Source organism: Lampris incognitus, chromosome 10 (genome assembly GCF_029633865.1).
Source record: "Lampris incognitus isolate fLamInc1 chromosome 10, fLamInc1.hap2, whole genome shotgun sequence".
In the NCBI taxonomy this organism is placed as follows: Eukaryota; Metazoa; Chordata; class Actinopteri; order Lampriformes; family Lampridae; genus Lampris; species Lampris incognitus.
The window spans coordinates 14,550,931-14,569,093 of record NC_079220.1 but is presented as its reverse complement, the minus strand read 5'-3'; positions in this window follow the sequence as shown (position 1 = coordinate 14,569,093).

The window sequence follows — 18,163 nt, the reverse complement described above, 5'->3', positions numbered from 1 at the left end:
CTGACATCCTTGAACTGCCAGTGACTTCTAAGGGAAATAGGTATGTGTTAGTAGTGGAAGACTACTTTACCAAGTATGTGAATCTGTATGCTCTCCTTAACCAAATGGCCCAGTCAGTAGCAGTGTTTGTTTGAAGACTATGTGCTGGTGCATGGCGTTCCTGAAGTGGTCCACAGTGATCAGGGCCGGCAATTTGAAGCTGAGATTGTTCAAAGACTGTGTCAGCTCCTGGGAATTAAGAAAACACGCACTACACTTTATAATCCCAAGTCGGACGGAATGGTTGAACGCTTTAATCGCACCCTCATTGACCAGCTGGCCAAATCATTGCTCGCCTGTGGTGGTGAGTGGGACGATTATTTGAAACAGGTGGCTTTCGCCTATAACACATCTGTTCATGCCTGCACCAACTACACTCCGTATTATCTAACTCACGGACGGGAGGCTCGTGTTCCAGTGGATGTGTTGGTGCCATCTCAGTTGGTGCGTTCGGACTTACCTCTTTCTCATGCTGACTTTGTGGCCTCTCTGGCAGAGAGGCTGGAGACTGCTTTTGCTGGTGCCAGGCAGGGTGGCGCTGACGCTCACGAGAAGCAGAAGTTGTACTATGATGGAAGTGCATGGCACTTGCTTTAGTTATTAACATATAATCTGTGGCATAACAAAAACACGTTGAGGTTGTCAATAAATACTTTATTTTGTTGTAAAATTACTAGTTTGGTCTTTCTCCACTCACTTTCTTAGGTTGTCATATAAAGTGACCCTGTGGAGTTAGAAAACAACGAGACAGGAGACGTGAGAGTAGACGTAGTCGAGGTAGTTTACTAGCTCCAACTTAGCATGTCATACATTCGACAACGACACTGAACAGTGAAACGGAAGCGGAAGTGCATTATCTGACCCCTCGCCTCTTCCCTTAAAGGTACACCGTTATCTTAGGTGAATGTCTCTCGTTATATAGATGTGGGTCACCACACAGGCCCCCCCAGAATTCACCTACACAAAACAATGCAAAACAGCAAAAGTGCAAGTCATGAACATAAAAATAGACTCTACAACAGAACAGTCAATGACATAGTGCAAAGTCACGGGGAAAACAGGTGACGAGTCGGGGGGCGGACCCTGCGGCCATAACGGCTGCGCTTCACAGGAGGGGAAACAGATTGGGCCGAAACCCGGGCCATAGGCGGGGCCAAAGCAGGAACAGAGGCAGGTGCCGGGGCCGACCTAGGAGGGCGCCCCTGCCGCGGGGGTAGGGCCAATTGCATTGGCTCCCCAATGTCCAAGTGAGCGGGCTTGAGACGGTCTATAGCGACCCGCTCCGGCCTGCCCCCCATGTCCACCACGAAGTTCTTATCCCCCGCCTCCAGGATGCGGAAAGGCCCGTCGTACGGGGGCTGCAGCGGGGACCAATGGCTGTCGTGCCTAATGAAGACGTACCTCGCCGATGGCAGATCCTTAGGGACGTAGGACCGGGGGAGGCAGTGTTGAGACACCGGCAGCGCTCCGGGACGCACTGAGGTGAGAGGCGGCCGACCAGGGAGCCGTAGCATCTGGAAGAAACTCCCCCGGAACCCGCAGGGGCTGGCCATACACCAGCTCAGCGGAGGAGGTCTGGAGGTCTTCCTTCGGGGCCGAACGCAGGCTGAGCATGACCCACGGGAGCCGGTCCATCCAGTCGCAGCCAGTGAGGCTTGCCCGCAGAGCGGCTTTCATGTCCCGATGGAACCGCTAACAAAGTCCGTTGCTCTGCGGGTTGTACGCCGTAGTGCGGTGGATCTTCACCCCCAGGTGCTCAGCGACCGCCGTCCAGAGCTCCGAGGTAAACTGGGAGCCCCGGTCGCTCGTGATGTCACCAGGCGTGCCGAAACGGGCCACCCAGCAGCCGATGAACGCCCGTGCTACCTCTGCTGCCGTCGTGGAGGACAAGGGAATAGCCTCTGGCCACCTGGTGGCCCTGTCCACAATAGTGAGGAGGAACGTATAACCACGGGAGGGGGGCAGGGGACCCACCAGGTCAACATGGACGTGGTCAAACCGCCTCTCTGGAACCACAAACGGCGCCAAAGGGGCCTTGGTATGGCGGTGCACCTTGGCGCGTTGGCACGCCACACGCGAGCCGGCCCAGGCTCTTAACATCCTTACGGAGCCCAGGCCAAACGAACTTGACGCTCACCAGCTTGGTCGAGGCCTTCACTCCCGGGTGGGAAAGGCCGTGGACGGTGTCGAAAACTCGGCGCCGCCAGGAAGTAGGCACCAGGGGGCGCGGTTGACCGGTGGAGATGTCACAGAGGAGGGTGGTGTTGGCCGCGTCGAACGTCACGTCCTCCAGCCGTAGCGCCGTAGGGGTCGACCGGTAGTTTTGAACGGTCGCGTCCTTGGCTTGGTCCGCTGCCATAGCGGCGTAGTCGAGTCCCAAGTGAACGGCGTTAACAACCGCCCGTGAAAAGCAGTCGGCGACTAAGTTATCCTTGCCCGACACGTGTTGTATGTCCGTGGTAAACTCGGAAACCGCCGCGAGATGGCGCTGCTGACGCCCAGACCACGGTTCTGAGGTTTTGGCCATACAGAACGTCAGCGGTTTGTGGTCCACGAAAGCGGTGAACTGTCGGCCCTCCAATAGGAACCTAAAGTGTCTGGTTGCGAGGAAGAGACCCAGTAGTTCCCTATCAAAGGTGCTGTATTTGCGCTCGCTCTCACGGAGTTGTTTACTGAAGAAGGCCAACGGCTGCCAGCCCCCTCCCCACCCACTGCTCACAAACGGCCCCCACGGCGTAGTCGGAGGCATCCGTTGTAAGGGCTATGGGGGCGGTAGGCGACGGGTGAGCTAGCAGCGCAGCGTTGGCCAGCGCGGTCTTGGCGGCCACAAAAGCCTCGTCCATCCCCGAAGACCAGTCCAGCTCGTCCTTAGACTTCTTACCCCGCAGGGCCTCATACAGGGGACGCATGATGTGGGCGGCACGGGGCAGGAAACAGTTATAAAAGTTCACCATGCCCAGGAATTCCTGCAGCGACTGTACAGTGCGGGGGCGGGGGAACATGGTGACAGCCTCAACCCTGGCAGGGAGGGGAACGGCCCCCTGTGGAGTGATGTGGTGCCCGAGGAAGGTGATGGACGACTCCCCGAACTGACACTTAGCTGGGTTGATGATGAGGCCGTGTTCGCTGAGCCTGTCGAACAGCTGTCTGAGGTGCGTCATGTGTTCCTCCGCCGACGCGCTGGCCACGAGGATGTCGTCTAAGTACACAAACAAAAATGGCATGTCGCGGAGCACAGAATCCATAAGGCGTTGAAACGTCTGCGCCGCCCCTTTAAGGCCGAAAGGCATACGTAAGAACTCAAAAAGCCCAAAGGGTGTGATGACAGCCGTTTTTGGGACATCCAGTGGGTGGACCGGCACTTGGTGATACCCCCGCACTAAGTCGATTTTGGAATAGATGGCAGCGCCCGCCAGGTGGCTAGAGAAATCTTGTATGTGCGGTATGGGGTACCGGTCGGGGGTCGTGGCATTGTTTAGGCGACGGTAGTCCCCTCACGGGCGCCAACCTCCGTCGGCCTCAGTAACCATGTTGGCCGAGTCGAGGCGTCGGGCCCGGGCGTAAACTGGGGGTCCACTGTGGTGATATGATGTTCCACGCCGTGCTTGGCCACCGCCGAGGAGAAGGTGGGTGTGGTGAGCTCGGGGAAATTTGCGAGCAGGCGTTGGTATGGATCCCCGGTGGAGAGTGTGTTAGCGAGGCACAGCGCTCCAGCCCCCCCACGCGTGCAGGGGTATGACGCAGAAGAGACGGCATCAATCACGCGATAGTTTTTAACATCCACCAGCAGGTTGAAAGCACAGAGGAAATCCGCACCTAGGAGCGGGGTGGATACAGCAGCCATCACAAAGTCCCAGCCGAAACGTCGGCCGCCAAAACACACGTCCACATGTCTGATACCGTACGTCCGAATGGACGTGCCGTTGGCGGCGTCCATCTGGGGGCCGTGACTGTCGGTCATCGTGTCCACAGCTTGTGCTGGTAGTATGCTGCGTTGAGCGCCAGTCAACCAGCAGCCGCTGGCCCGACAAGGAGTCTCTGATGAACAACAGCTTGCAGTCACGGCCGGCGCCCATAGCCGTTAACGAGCGCCGGCCTTGGCGTTTCCCTGAACCCTGTAACTGCAGGGTTTGCGACACTGTTTTGCTTTTGCCCCAAACCTGGCATGGTAATAACAGAGCCCGTCGTCAGGTTGGCGGCGGGCTGTCACCGCAGCCGCGGTGTCCATATAGTCGTACACAGGTGGTGGTGGGGCGGTCTGGTGGGGTAGCAGGGCATGCACAAACTGTTGCCGGTTTGCCAGGAAAACTCTGTCTGCTTCAGCAGCCAGAGAACGGTACTCCTTGGAGGCGGCGAGAGGAGAACTGGCCAGTGCTGTGCGCACAGGTGCGGGGAGCTGCCTCAGAAAAAAATGTGTGTGAAAAGAAAGGCCGGATCAGCCGATCCCAGCACAGACAGCATTTTACTATTAACTCAGACGGTTTGCCGTCGCCGAGGCCATTCAGGGACAGTAAACGGTCTGCCTTCTCCAGCTCCGACAGTTCAAATAGTTTCAGGAGGAATGTCTTTATAGCATCGTACTTGCCTGCAGCTGGCGGAGCTTCCAACAGTGTCATTGCTCGCGCCGTTGTCGATGCGTCTAACGCCACCACTACGTGGAAGTACTGCGTTGCATCCTGCGTTATTGTTAAGGTTTGTAGAACGAACCCAATAGCGACAACACAAGACAAAGTAAAGCACCAACCTGGCAGGACTCGTAGAGGAGAGCCGGCCGGGCCTGGACAGAAGGGGGAGGCGCTTCAGGCGGAACTTGAGAATAGCTTCTTAAAAATGGGAAAACGTAAACTGCTCCCTTAAAGTCCGAAAGGGAAAAAACGTAAACTGCTCCTTTAAAGTCCGAAAGGGAAAAAACGTAAACTGCTCCTTTAAAGTCCGAAAGGGAAAAAAACACAAACTGCTCCTTTAAAGTCCGAAAGGGAAAAAAACACAAACTGCTCCTTTAAGGTAGAAGTCCAACCGAGTAATAAGATCCACAGTGAGAGAGGAGAAATTAGAATATCAAAAACTTGATCTCAACTAGAAAATCACGATGGGAAAATCCAATGGGGAAAACACAAAGAGAGTTCTTCTCCGAACAAGCTCTCAAGGAGAACTGACACAAGGGAATAATCAAACAAGCAAAAACACGGAGAATACTACAATCTGTACTCCACCGGGAGACACAGAAATGTCACAAAACTCGAGACGAAGAATTTACTCACGGGACTGTTCAGGACGAACTCGCGACGAGTTCTGGAAAGCAAACAAACTTATACTAGAGTGGTTAACGAGTAGGTAGGCTGCAGGTGTTTCAGACGCGCCCTTCCCCCGCTCTCATTGCTGGTTGCCAGGTTGGTCAACAGACCGAGCCCTAACAGTACCCCCCCCTCTACGGGAGCCACCAGGCGACCTGCCAGGCTTGTCAGGGTGACAGCGATAGAACTCAGCGAGCAGACCAGGGTCCATGATGAGCTGGCGGGATACCCAGCTTCGTTCCTCCACCCCATAGCCCTCCCAGTCAACCAAATACTGGAACCCCCGTCCCCTGCGTCGGACGTCCATCAGCCGACGGACCTTCCACTGTGGATGCCCATCCACAATCTCAGGGGGAGGCGGAGCTGGGGCCGGAGGCATAAGGGGGCTCTCGGAGACAGGCTTTACTCGGGACACATGAAAAACCGGATGGATCTTCATGGAGGCCGGGAGCTTAAGACGCACAACTGCAGGACTGGGTACTTCCTGGATCTCGAAGGGTCCAACGAACTGGGGATTCAGCTTCTTGGCAGAGGACTGAAGGGGGAGATCCTTGGTGGACAGCCAGACTCTCTGTCCGGGTTGGTAAGCTGGTGCTGTGGATCGGCGACGGTTAGCTCCTCGTCTGGCACGTTCCGTAGCACGGAGCAGCGCAGCCCTGGTGATCTCCCAGACACGACGACAGCGGTCCAGATGAGTCTGCACGGAGGGAACCTCCACTTCGGACTCCTGTGCAGAGAAGACGGGCGGCTGGTAACCCAGGGATGCCTCAAAGGGCGAGAGGCCGGTGGCGGAGCTGACCAGGGAGTTGACCGCATACTCGACCCAGGGGAGAAACTGACTCCAGGAGGTTGGCTTCTTGGCAGCGACGCAACGGAGAGCAGATTCCACACTCTGGTTCATCCTCTCAGTCTGTCCGTTAGTCTGCGGATGATATCCCGACGAAAGGCTGATCGAGGCGCCCAACCCCTTGCAGAAAGCACGCCACACACGGGAAACAAACTGGGGCCCTCTGTCTGACACAATGTCCTTGGGAAGTCCATGCAAACGGAAGACGTGGCTCATCAGGAGGTCAGCGGTTTCTGAAGCAGAAGGAAGCTTAGGCAAAGCCACCAGGGGAACACCCTTGCTGAAGCGATCCACCACCGTCAGGATCACTGTGTTGCCCTGAGACGGAGGAAGTCCAGAGACAAAATCCAACGCCACATGGGACCAGGGCCGACTGGGAATAGGAAGGGGCTGCAGCAGACCAGCCGGTGCCTGGTGAGAGGCCTTGCTGCGGGCACAGATGGTGCAGGCCATGACGAACTCCTTGACGTCCCTCCTCATAGTGGGCCACCAGAACCGTCGAGCTATGAAAGTGAAAGTGCGGTGGACTCCAGGGTGGCAAGCGAGCTGACTGGTGTGGCCCCATTTGAGGACCCGAGACCTCACTGAGTCCGGAACAAACAGTCGGCGAGGCGGCACGTTGCTCGGGGCTGGACTGGAGCGCAAGGCGCGCTTGACCACCGTTTCAAGGCCCCAGGTCACCACGCCAACGACCTTGGTCTCAGGGAGGACGGGACTTGGCTCCACCGTTACAGGTTCCTTAAGGTGTTGACGAGACAGAGCATCTGCCTTGGTGTTGCGGGAGCCAGGACGATAAGTCAGTGTGAAGTCGAACCGACTGAGGAAACTGGCCCACCGTGCCTGCCGACCATTGAGACGTTTGGTTGCCCGGATGAACGTCAGGTTCTTATGATCAGTCCAGATGGTAAATGGATGCTCTGCCCCCTCCAGCCAATGGCGCCATTCCTCAAGTGCAGCCACTACAGCGAGAAGCTCCCGATTACCAACATCGTAGTTCTCCTCGGCGGGAAGGAACCGGCGGGAGAAGAACGCGCAAGGATGAACCTTCTGGTCGGTCTCTGATCGTTGGGAGAGCACAGCCCCCAATCCGGTGTCCGAAGCGTCCACCTCAACTATGAACTGCCTCTTGGGATCGGGATGGAGTAGGACGGGGGCACTGGTGAACCTCTCCTTGAGCGACAGAAATGCAGAGCGAGCAGCTGGGGACCAGACGAACGGCTGAGAGGGGGAGGTTAGACGGGTGAGGGGTTCTGCTACAGAGCTGTAGTTTCGGACGAACCCCCTGTAAAAGTTCGCGAACCCGAGGAAGCTCTGCAGTTCCTTACGTGACTTAGGATCCGGCCATTCCACCACCGCTTTGATCTTGCGAGGATCAGCTCGAGTCTTGCCTCCCTCCACGATAAAACCTAAGTAGTCCACTGACTCAGAATGGAACAGGCATTTCTCAGCCTTGACGAACAGCCGGTTACGAAGGAGGCGTTCGAGAACCTGCCGCACGTGCTGGACATGCTCCTCGAGGGACCTGGAGAAGATGAGGATGTCATCAAGGTAGACGACAACGAATTGGTCGAGCATGTCGCGAAGGATGTCATTCATGAGTGCCTGGAACACCGCCGGGGCGTTGGTGAGGCCGAACGGCATTACCAGGTACTCATAATGACCACGGGGAGTCTTAAAGGCTGTCTTCCACTCGTCCCCTCTCCGGATCCGAACGAGATGGTAGGCGTTCCGGAGATCCAGCTTAGTGAAGACAGTCGCCTGGGTCAGGGGTTCGAGGGTGGAGCTCATCAGAGGCAGGGGGTATTTATTCTTGATGGTGATGTCGTTGAGTTGGCGATAATCAATGCAGGGTCGGAGACCACCATCCTTCTTCTTAACGAAAAAGAAACCAGCTGCCACCTGGGAGGATGAGGGTCGGATGAGCCCTGCCGCCAACGATTCTGAAATGTAATCGTCCATAGCAGCCTTCTCGGGAATGGAAAGGCTGTAAAGACGACTGCTAGGGAGAGAGGCCCCAGGACGGAGGTTGATAGCACAATCATATGGCCGATGCGGAGGGAGAGACTGAGCCCGCGTCTTGCTGAAGACCTCCCCGAGATCATGATACTCGGGAGGAACAGAGGAAAGATCGGGAGGAGGGGCAATCGGAACAGTCTGGACTGCTGGACCAGGTGCGGCCTGAAGACACCGGGCGTGACAGGAGGAGCTCCACTCCAAAATGTTACCAGACGACCAAGCAATGTGTGGCTCATGCTGAGCCAACCAGGGACGCCCCAAGATCACAGGAACTAAGGGAGACTGGATGACGAAGAACTGAAGGCTCTCCACATGGTTTCCAGCAATAGTGAGAGACACGGGACAGGACTGTCGGGTAACACTGGCCAGGCGGCGCTCATCCAGAGCAAAGGCCTCTATTGGCCTCTCCAATTCCTCACATGGAATGTTAGCTTGAGCAGCAAACGTAGAGTCCAAGAAACACCCATCAGCTCCCGAATCGATGAGTGCGCCTACAGTGAGCCGCTGGTCTGCCCAAGCCAGGGTAACGCTCACAAGATGGTTAGCCGGAGCAGGATGGCGGGAACAGGAAAGACGGCTCACTAGGATCTCCCGGGGTCCCAGTGAGCCTAATCTTTTGGCCGCGTAGGACACTCGCTGATCCGGTGTCCCTTAAGACCGCAGTAAAGACAGAGACCTGCCTTGAACCGGGCCTCACGTTCAGCGGGAGTCAGTCGTGTACGCCCAAGCTGCATAGGTTCCTCCTCTGTCACTGTCTGGGAGGAGGAGAGGCTTGCCACAGGGGAAGTGGAGTGCGACGAAGAAGAGCCCCCTTCGGAAGCTCTGGATGGCTGAGAGGTAGAAACGGTTCCCCGTAGACCTCGCTCGCGCCTTCTCTCGCGGAGACGTCCATCGATGCGGATGGCAAGGCTGATAAGGTCGTCGAGAGAGGTAGGATCCTCCCGGGTGGCTAGCTGATCCTTGACGGCATCGCTGAGGCCCCTACGGAAGGTTACCCGAAGTGACTGGTCGTTCCAGCCACTCTCAGCCGCAGCCAGCCTGAACTCGACTGAGTAGTCAGTGACACTGCCACTGCCCTGCTGGATCCTGCTCAATCGGACACCCGGATCCTGACCGTACACTGGATGATGGAATACCTTCCGAAGCTCAGCCACAAAGTCATCGTAGGAAGAGCAGAAACTGGCCCCCATGGACCAGGAAGCAGTGGCCCACTGAGCAGCGCGGCCAGTCAGCAGGTTAGTCACGTAAGCAACTCTTGCAGCATCTGTGGTGAACCCCCTGGAATGGTGGGCGAAGACAAGCTCACACTGCATGATGAACGTGGCACAGGTCTCAAAGTTGCCATCAAAAGGCTTGGGATTGGAGATACTGGGCTCCCGGAAATCCGAAACATAAACGGTAGGATTGTCTAAGGCAACGGCTGCGGGCACTGCTGGAGGAGGGGCGGCCGGAACTGGTGGGACAGCTGGCTGGATGGTGATAGCCGCTGTGAGAGTTTGCAACTGCTTAAGAACCTCCTCTTGTTGGCTCGCGAGCGCCGCTTGCTGGGCCGAAAGAGAATCCACCGAAGCCTGGAGGGGTTGCACCTGAGCCCGGAGGCCCTGCATGGCAACAGCGGCCTCTTGTAGTTGCTGGCCGTGGGAGGCTGTAAGCTGAATCTGCTTATAGAGAGCAGCCTGGACAGGATTGGCGTCTAGGTTGTCTGGGTTCATAGTGAGGGCGAGTTCGTACTGTTAAGGTTTGTAGAACGAACCCAATAGCGACAACACAAGACAAAGTAAAGCACCAACCTGGCAGGACTCGTAGAGGAGAGCCGGCCGGGCCTGGACAGAAGGGGGAGGCGCTTCAGGCGGAACTTGAGAATAGCTTCTTAAAAATGGGAAAACGTAAACTGCTCCCTTAAAGTCCGAAAGGGAAAAAACGTAAACTGCTCCTTTAAAGTCCGAAAGGGAAAAAACGTAAACTGCTCCTTTAAAGTCCGAAAGGGAAAAAAACACAAACTGCTCCTTTAAAGTCCGAAAGGGAAAAAAACACAAACTGCTCCTTTAAGGTAGAAGTCCAACCGAGTAATAAGATCCACAGTGAGAGAGGAGAAATTAGAATATCAAAAACTTGATCTCAACTAGAAAATCACGATGGGAAAATCCAATGGGGAAAACACAAAGAGAGTTCTTCTCCGAACAAGCTCTCAAGGAGAACTGACACAAGGGAATAATCAAACAAGCAAAAACACGGAGAATACTACAATCTGTACTCCACCGGGAGACACAGAAATGTCACAAAACTCGAGACGAAGAATTTACTCACGGGACTGTTCAGGACGAACTCGCGACGAGTTCTGGAAAGCAAACAAACTTATACTAGAGTGGTTAACGAGTAGGTAGGCTGCAGGTGTTTCAGACGCGCCCTTCCCCCGCTCTCATTGCTGGTTGCCAGGTTGGTCAACAGACCGAGCCCTAACAGTTATCCCTCTCAGCTGGAACTGGGCTTCCACATGTTGAAACCACGGCCGTGGATTATGCTGCCAAAAGTCGGGTAGCTTCACAGTAGCGGCGTAAATGCTAGCGTTAGCAATAGCCATGTTGTTAGCACCGGCGTCGGGAGCGGGTACCGGCAGCATTATTCCCGGCGTCTTCGTTGTCAGACATACTCGTATTAGTAGTTCGATCACGTCGGGGTCACCAATGTGGAGTTAGAAATCAACGAGACAGGAGACGTGAGAGTAGACGTAGTCGAGGTAGTTTACTAGCTCCAACTTAGCATGTCATACATTCGACAACGACACTGAACAGTGAAACGGAAGCGGAAGTGCATTATCTGACCCCTCGCCTCTTCCCTTAAAGGTACACCGTCCTCTTAGGTGAATGTCTCTCGTTATATAGATGTGGGTCACCACAACCCAGTCATACCAACATTGTTTGGCTTAAGTTAGTCTTACTATAGCGAATCCAGTTAAGGTCCATCTATTAACCTGGAAGGTGGTAGGAAGGGCTGCACATAATGTACCCCTTTCCCACTGGCCAAAAAAACCCCGCTAACATCCGGCTTCTTTGGCCAGTGGGAAAGGTTATAATCGGCATTCAGTCCGGGGTCAGATGACTCTGCAATAGACATGGGTTTTTATCGGCTCCGGCTCCGATCGGCATTAACGGGAACAGGACACCCGAGTAGACCCGCTAGTTTTCGCTCCTTTTCCGCGCGATGCTATGACGCGCGTTGAAGTTCCGGACGTGGGCGCGTAAATAAACAGGTAACATGCTACGGCGATTTTGTTCTTCATGTCTGCAAGATGCAACACTGGCAAGACAGCGAAGTGAGACAGCTTCTCCTGATTCGAGGGGGAAAGGAAATAAGGAGACAGGTTTCTGGCACCGTGAGAGACGCTGCGATATACAGCAATACATCAAAAAATTCTGAGTGAAAGAGGCATTGTTCGCAACCCAAGCCAAGTTATAAACAAATTAAAGGCGCTGAAGGAAAAAATATCTTGCCATTAACGACCAAAATAACTGAAGTGGATTGGGCCGTGTGGAGTGGCAATTTTATGAGCTTTGCCAAAATATCTTTGGCAACTCTGCACTAGCCAACCCTGTTAGGCTCTCTAGTTCTTTAGTGACTAGTTCTTCAGCGACTAGTTCTTCTGCACTGTCTTCTCGCAGCTCGGACGTGGAGGAAGATTCCGAAATAGAATGGGACACCGAAGGTGAAGCAAGAGCGGAGGCTACACAGGGTCTGGAAGCAGATGCAGGTACGGAGGGTCTGATCGAGACTGGACCAGCTGAGGAAGGTGGCTCGGAGACCACCAGGGTACAGCCTTTACAATCAAGCGGTAAGTTAAAACTACTTTTTCTGCTTTCTTTGTTCTAAAAAAAAAGAGGCGCCAAGCAGGCGTAACTCATTCCATCGAGGGCCGAGTGTATGCCTGTGATATGGTTACAATGAGTAAAGTGTAATGAGACTGAGCTAGCAAGCTAATTTTAGTCATAAGTATTAAGAAACCTTTTTTTCAATGTCCTTGCAAGCTGTGATTTAACCAGCAAGACAAAATCTGGACCAATCGAGGGCCCAGTGTATGCAGTTTGTTGTTGCAACCATACCTTGCACCAGTTTGATTTTAAAAAATAGTTCACCTTCTTTGTTGAAGAGGGGAGTGAGATCAGCTGCTGTATGGGATGGTTTAAACAAAAGCATGCATACACTTGGTCCACGCTGATATGAGTTTGAGACCCCTGGTGTACACAAAGGCAACTTGCATGCCACAGTTTGTTGTTGTGAGTCATCCTAATGATCTATTTATTATTATTATTAGGCTATAGTGTTCCGGCCAGAAGATGGAAGAGGATGAAGACGGACCACGCTTCTTCTGCAATAGCTACCTCCATGGCAGCGCTACTGGGGGAGATGCACAGAGCTGCAGCGGCACGTGACGATGCACGCATGCAGATGTACATGGAGCATGAGAGGAGTCTCTGGGAGAGGGTCAGCACCATACAGGAGAGGATTAGTAGGGAAAATCGGGAGAATCAGAGGTCACTCTTTGGGCTGCTGCTTTCCAGGCTCCCACCACAGACTCCACAGCGAACACCACATGCCATGTACCAGTATGAACAGAGCTAGTATGAGCAAGTCTCTTTACCTGGGAATGGACAAAGCTTTCGACGACGCCAAGGCCGCGCTAGCCAATGCCGCTTTGCTGGCGCACCTGTCCCCCACTGCCCCAATTGCCCTCATGACGTACACCTCGGACTATGCGGTCGGGGCAGTGTGCGAGCAGTGGGTGGGCGGCGCTTGGCAGCCCCTTGCCTTCTTTAGCAAACAGCTTAAAGACAACATGAAGTACAGCACTTTCGACCGGGAGTTCCTGGGTCTCTTCCTTGCCACCCGACACTTCAGGTGCCTGTTGGAAGGCTGCCGTTTCACCGGCTTCGTCGACCACAAGCCACTGACATTTGCCATGGCCAAGACCTCCGAGCCATGGTCTGGGCGCCAACAGTGTCAGCTCTCTGCCATCTCGGAGTTTACAATGGACATCCGGCACGTGGCTAGCAAGGACAACTTGGTTGCCGACTGCCTCTCCCGGGCGGTAGCAGGGTCCGTTCACTTAGGACTTGATTATGCTGCCATGGCTGCAGACCAAGCCGCTGACGTGGACATCCAGGCCTATTAGACGGCCGCTATGGGGCTGCGGTTGGAGGATGTGGTGTTTGACAGCACCAATGCTACGCTCCTCTGCGACATTTCCATGGGCCAGCCCCGCCCCATGGTGCCCACCAGCTGGCGGTGCCGTGTTTTTGACGTTAATCATGGCCTTTCCCACCCGGGTGTGAAGGCGTCCACTAAGCTGGTGGGGGCCAAGTTCGTCTGGCCCGGCCTCAGAAAGGACATCAAGACCTGGGCTGACTCCTGCATAACGTGCCAGCGTTCCAAGGTACACCGTCATACCAAAGCCCCCTTGGCGCCATTCCTGGTGCCCGAGAGGCGTTTCGACCATGTGAATGTGGACCTGATGGGCCCCCTGCCCCCCTCCCACAGGGTCACTCACCTTCTCACCATGGCAGACAGGACCACCAGGTGGCCGGAAGCTTTTCCCTTGTCATCGACCACATCTACTGAGGTGGCCCAGGCATTCATCGGGTCCTGGGTGGACCGTTTTGGCACGCCGACTGACCTCACCTCTGACAAGGGCCCGCAGTTCAAGTCAGAGCTCTGGACTGCAGTCGCAGAGGGGCTGGGGGTGAAGCTCCACCGCACCACAGCATAAACCCCGCAGGGCAACGGACTTTGTGAGCGGTTTCATCGGTCTATGAAGGCCGCTCTTTGTGCCATTCTCACGGACAGCAACTGGGTCGACTACCTCCCATGGGTCATGCTCGGCCTTCGCTCCGCCTCCAAGGAAGATCTCCAGTCCTCATCTGCCAAGCTGGTTTATGGCCAGCCACTGCGTGTGCCGGAGGAATTTCTCCCAGACGCCGTGGCCCCCTGGTCTGCAGCTTCTCATCAGGCTATAACCCGGGACGGTGCCAACGCTTTCGCTCCAATCCCTACATCTCACCACTGCCTCCCTTAGTCCTACGTCCCCAAGAATCTGCTGTCAACCAGGTACGTCTTCATCCACCATGACAGCCACCGTACCCCCCTGCAGCCCCCCTACGACGGGCCCTTCTGCATCCTGGATGCGGGCCCTAAGAACTTTGTGGTGGACATGGGAGGCAAGCCGGAGCGGGTTTCGGTGGATCATCTCAAGCCTGCCCATTTGGACCTGGGTGGGCCGGTCAAACTGGCCCTGCCTCCACAGCATGGACGCCCCCCTTCTCGGGCCCCACGCTCCGGCTCTGTCCCCTGCCCCTTCCCCCATACCCGTTCAGTGCAGCCGTTTTGGCTGCCCGGTCCGCCCCCCGAGACGTTGACTGTTTCACTGGGGACTGTTCGCCTGTTGGCTGTTTGTGTTTCATTGAGTACTGTTGTGTTACATTACTGTTTTGCATTTTTTCGTGATGGTGAATTCTGGGGGGGGGGGCTGTGTGGTGATACACAGATGAGGATAGATTCACCAGGGGCTGCTGCTCCTTTAAGGAAGATGTTCAGAGTTCTGACGTAGGCACTGTTTAGAGTTTCCCAGGAGGTGGAGCCATGTTTTCTACTGACTAGCTGTTAGCTTGTTGCCACGAGAGATTGTGCTGTATCGGTGTTGTTTTGTGTGGCGAGTAAACGGAATTAACTCGACTCGATCTCTCCGTCTCCTCATTCCTGCACTCCTACAATATAACGTATCCACCAATGCATTTGTAACTTCACGCACCAGCTTGCGCACACAGTTGCTATTCCAACTCCAAACAAACAAGAAATCATGCGGTATTCTCCCGGGGTTGCGAACCACCACAAAACAGTGGTGAGCCTCTGACGTGGTTCTATAGGACTCCGAAAGTCTGTCGTTTGCCATGTTATAGCTGGTGCAAGGAGTTCGACCAAATAGTCGAAAGTGGGCTTTCCATTGATCGTCGTCAAAACGTTCTATAGTTGACCAAAAACTTAGCGCTCGATCTCGGACCCACATACGACGACCGGTCGGGGCCCCACTGCCAACAATAGCTATCATGGAGGCAATGAAGGCTTGTCGCCTCCGTTGGTAACTTCTGCGACTCCTAGTTATCTCAGCCACAAATTCCGTCCGTCACCGTGCAAGCAGCGCTCGAACATAGTTCCAAATTAGTCGGCACCGAGTTTGAAAGAGAGACTGAATAGTAAGTAATAGATATAAAAAAGAAGTAACCACCGTAACATTTCCACTGTCCTCCATGCTGCTTTCTACTGTTTACTTCCCAATCACACTGAAAACCTTTTCCGGCGCACGTTCATGACGTCTAACGTGACACACCAGGAAAAAAAACAAACAGGCGTACTCGGCTACTGGCAGTGTGAAAGGTGTCAATCGTAAAATCTTTAGCGGGTTCACAGCATTTAAAAAAAAAAACCGGGCATACAGGGTTTTCACGTTACGTCACCAATCCGGAAGTCGGCCATATTGGAGGCACTCAATGTAAACAACTCAAGCGGACCAACTTTTCTTTACTTCTTGCTTCTTCACGTTACTTTTCTTGCTCAAAATGGTTAATCATTGTCGTGTTTTTGGCTGCACAAATTGCTCAGACCGGGAAAAGCATCTGGAGTATTTCAGATTGCCAAAAGTCATTCTAAATCAGGGAGAGAAGTGCAAAAAAAAAACTGTCGGAGGAAAGGAGACATTTGTGGCTAGCAAAGCTGAACCAGGACTTCAAGGGCAAGAATCTTGACAACTTTCGAGTTTGTTCTGCGCATTTTTTGTCAGGTAGGTGAAATATTAATAACAGCAACTAATTTTATAGTGTAACTTAATGCTGTTTCTTGCATTCTTGGTTGAATATCTGATTCTGATCTCATTTCATAGCCTACTGGCACTGTAGTAGTACAAGACTTCTAACGTTATAGTTACTGTAAAATTGTACCTAAAATGTAGCCTCAGTGTGTGCTATATTTCTCATTATTGTATTCCAGATAAAAAGTCTGACTTGTACAAGAAGGATGACCCAGATTGGGTGCCATCTGTTGATATGACAGGAAAGCAAGATCCACAATCACCTAAAGAGACAGTGACGTCACGCTACAAGCATCATATGGCTAGAACCCAAGAGAAACTGAAGGCTGATGCTGCCAATTCCTTGCTTCTTATGGACATACCAGTTGCTGATGATTTTACCACAAGTGATTATGTCAGTGATAATCTGTGCAGTATTGGGACTCAAACTGAAATGTGGTGATGTTATTGATTATATGACCAGTCTACTACTACTTTCGGCTGCTCCCGTTAGGGGTCGCCACAGCAGCTCATCCGTTTCCATTTCTTCCTGTCTTCTGCGTCTTCCTCTGTCACACCAGCCACCTGCATGTCTTCCCTCACCACATCCATAAACCTCCTCTTTGGCCTTCCTCTTCTCCTCTTCCCTGGCAGCTCCATATTCAGCATCCTTCTCCCAATATACTCAGCATCTCTCCTCCACACATGTCCAAGCCATCTCAATCTTGCCTCTCTTGCTTTGTCTCCAAACCGTCCAACCTGAGCGGTCCCTCTAATATAATCGTTCCTAATCCCGTCCTGCTTCGTTACTCCCAGTGAAAATCTTAGCATCTTCAACTCTGCCACCTTTATTATATAAAGATGCAGAGGACAGGAAGAAATGGAAACGGATGATCCGCTGTGGCGACCCCTAACGGGAGCAGCCGAAAGTAGTAGTAGTAGTAGATAAATAATATCAAATATAATTAACTATGATGGAGATATCTATGATCATGAGTCCATCAGACATTCAGTGATCAAATTCAGTGTTTATTATATAATAATTGGCAAACGGAGAGTACAAATTTTAGATGACAAAATATCAACCCCTCTCTTTTAAATATAGACATGCACATAAACACACAGAGTTCTTAGACTCTACAGAACATTTCCCACATATGATTCAACTCATTTAGGGCTTCCTGCAGGTTTTGTGCTAGCAAACGGACTTTACTTGAAAAATTGCTCTCACTTGACTTCTTTATCCTCTGACCATCTATTTCTTTGAAATATAGGTCCATTTCCTTGGTAAAGGTCTGGAGCAGTCTTTCAGATAACATTGCATCTGTGGGTGCTGGAGATTTTTCCATTGCATGGTTAATGTCATTCCTAAACACACAGTGTGACAGTTCAGCCATCCTCAGTGCCTCAGGCTGGGCCCCTGCCCTCCTCAACCTGGAAAGATCATGCCTCCTCAGCTCATCCATTCCCAAGTAGATAAACATCAGACAGCGTTCAATGTCACTGATACTTGCCTTGTAGTCTTCCACTATTTTTGCAACCCTCTCCCTGTTGATATTTTTCTTGTTGACAATAGCTGCGTGGGCACCCATGCCCCCAGCAGACACCACCATACCAGCACCAACAGCTGTAGCAACCAGGGAGGCCCCCATGGTCATGGGGGCCAGAACAATACCCACTACTGTTGCAACTCCTCCCACGGCCCCTGTAGTGCCCCCGGCAATGCCCATCGTTTTGCTCTTTTTCAGCCCTTTGTCCAGGCTGTTGGAGATGGTGGTGAGCTCAGAGATGTGGCTGCGCAGGGTGTCACTGCGTTTGATCAAGAGGAGGTTGAAGAGACGTAGGGCTTTCTTCAAGCACACAACTCTCTGGTTAAATTCTCTGCAGGAAGAATTGAATGGGACAAATTAAATGAGAATTATTTTCTACAGATGATTTTGCAAAAGCCTATAATATTACTTTATTAATCCTGCTAGAGATGTAGAGATGGTGTTGCCACTGTCCCCCCCCCCCCCACACACACACACAAACACACATGGGAGTATCACAATGCAAAGTTCAGCTACACACTAGCTTCCTTAAATGTGCTAGTCTTGCTCAAACTTAAACTAGGTGTATGCCTGAAACCAGTTGAAC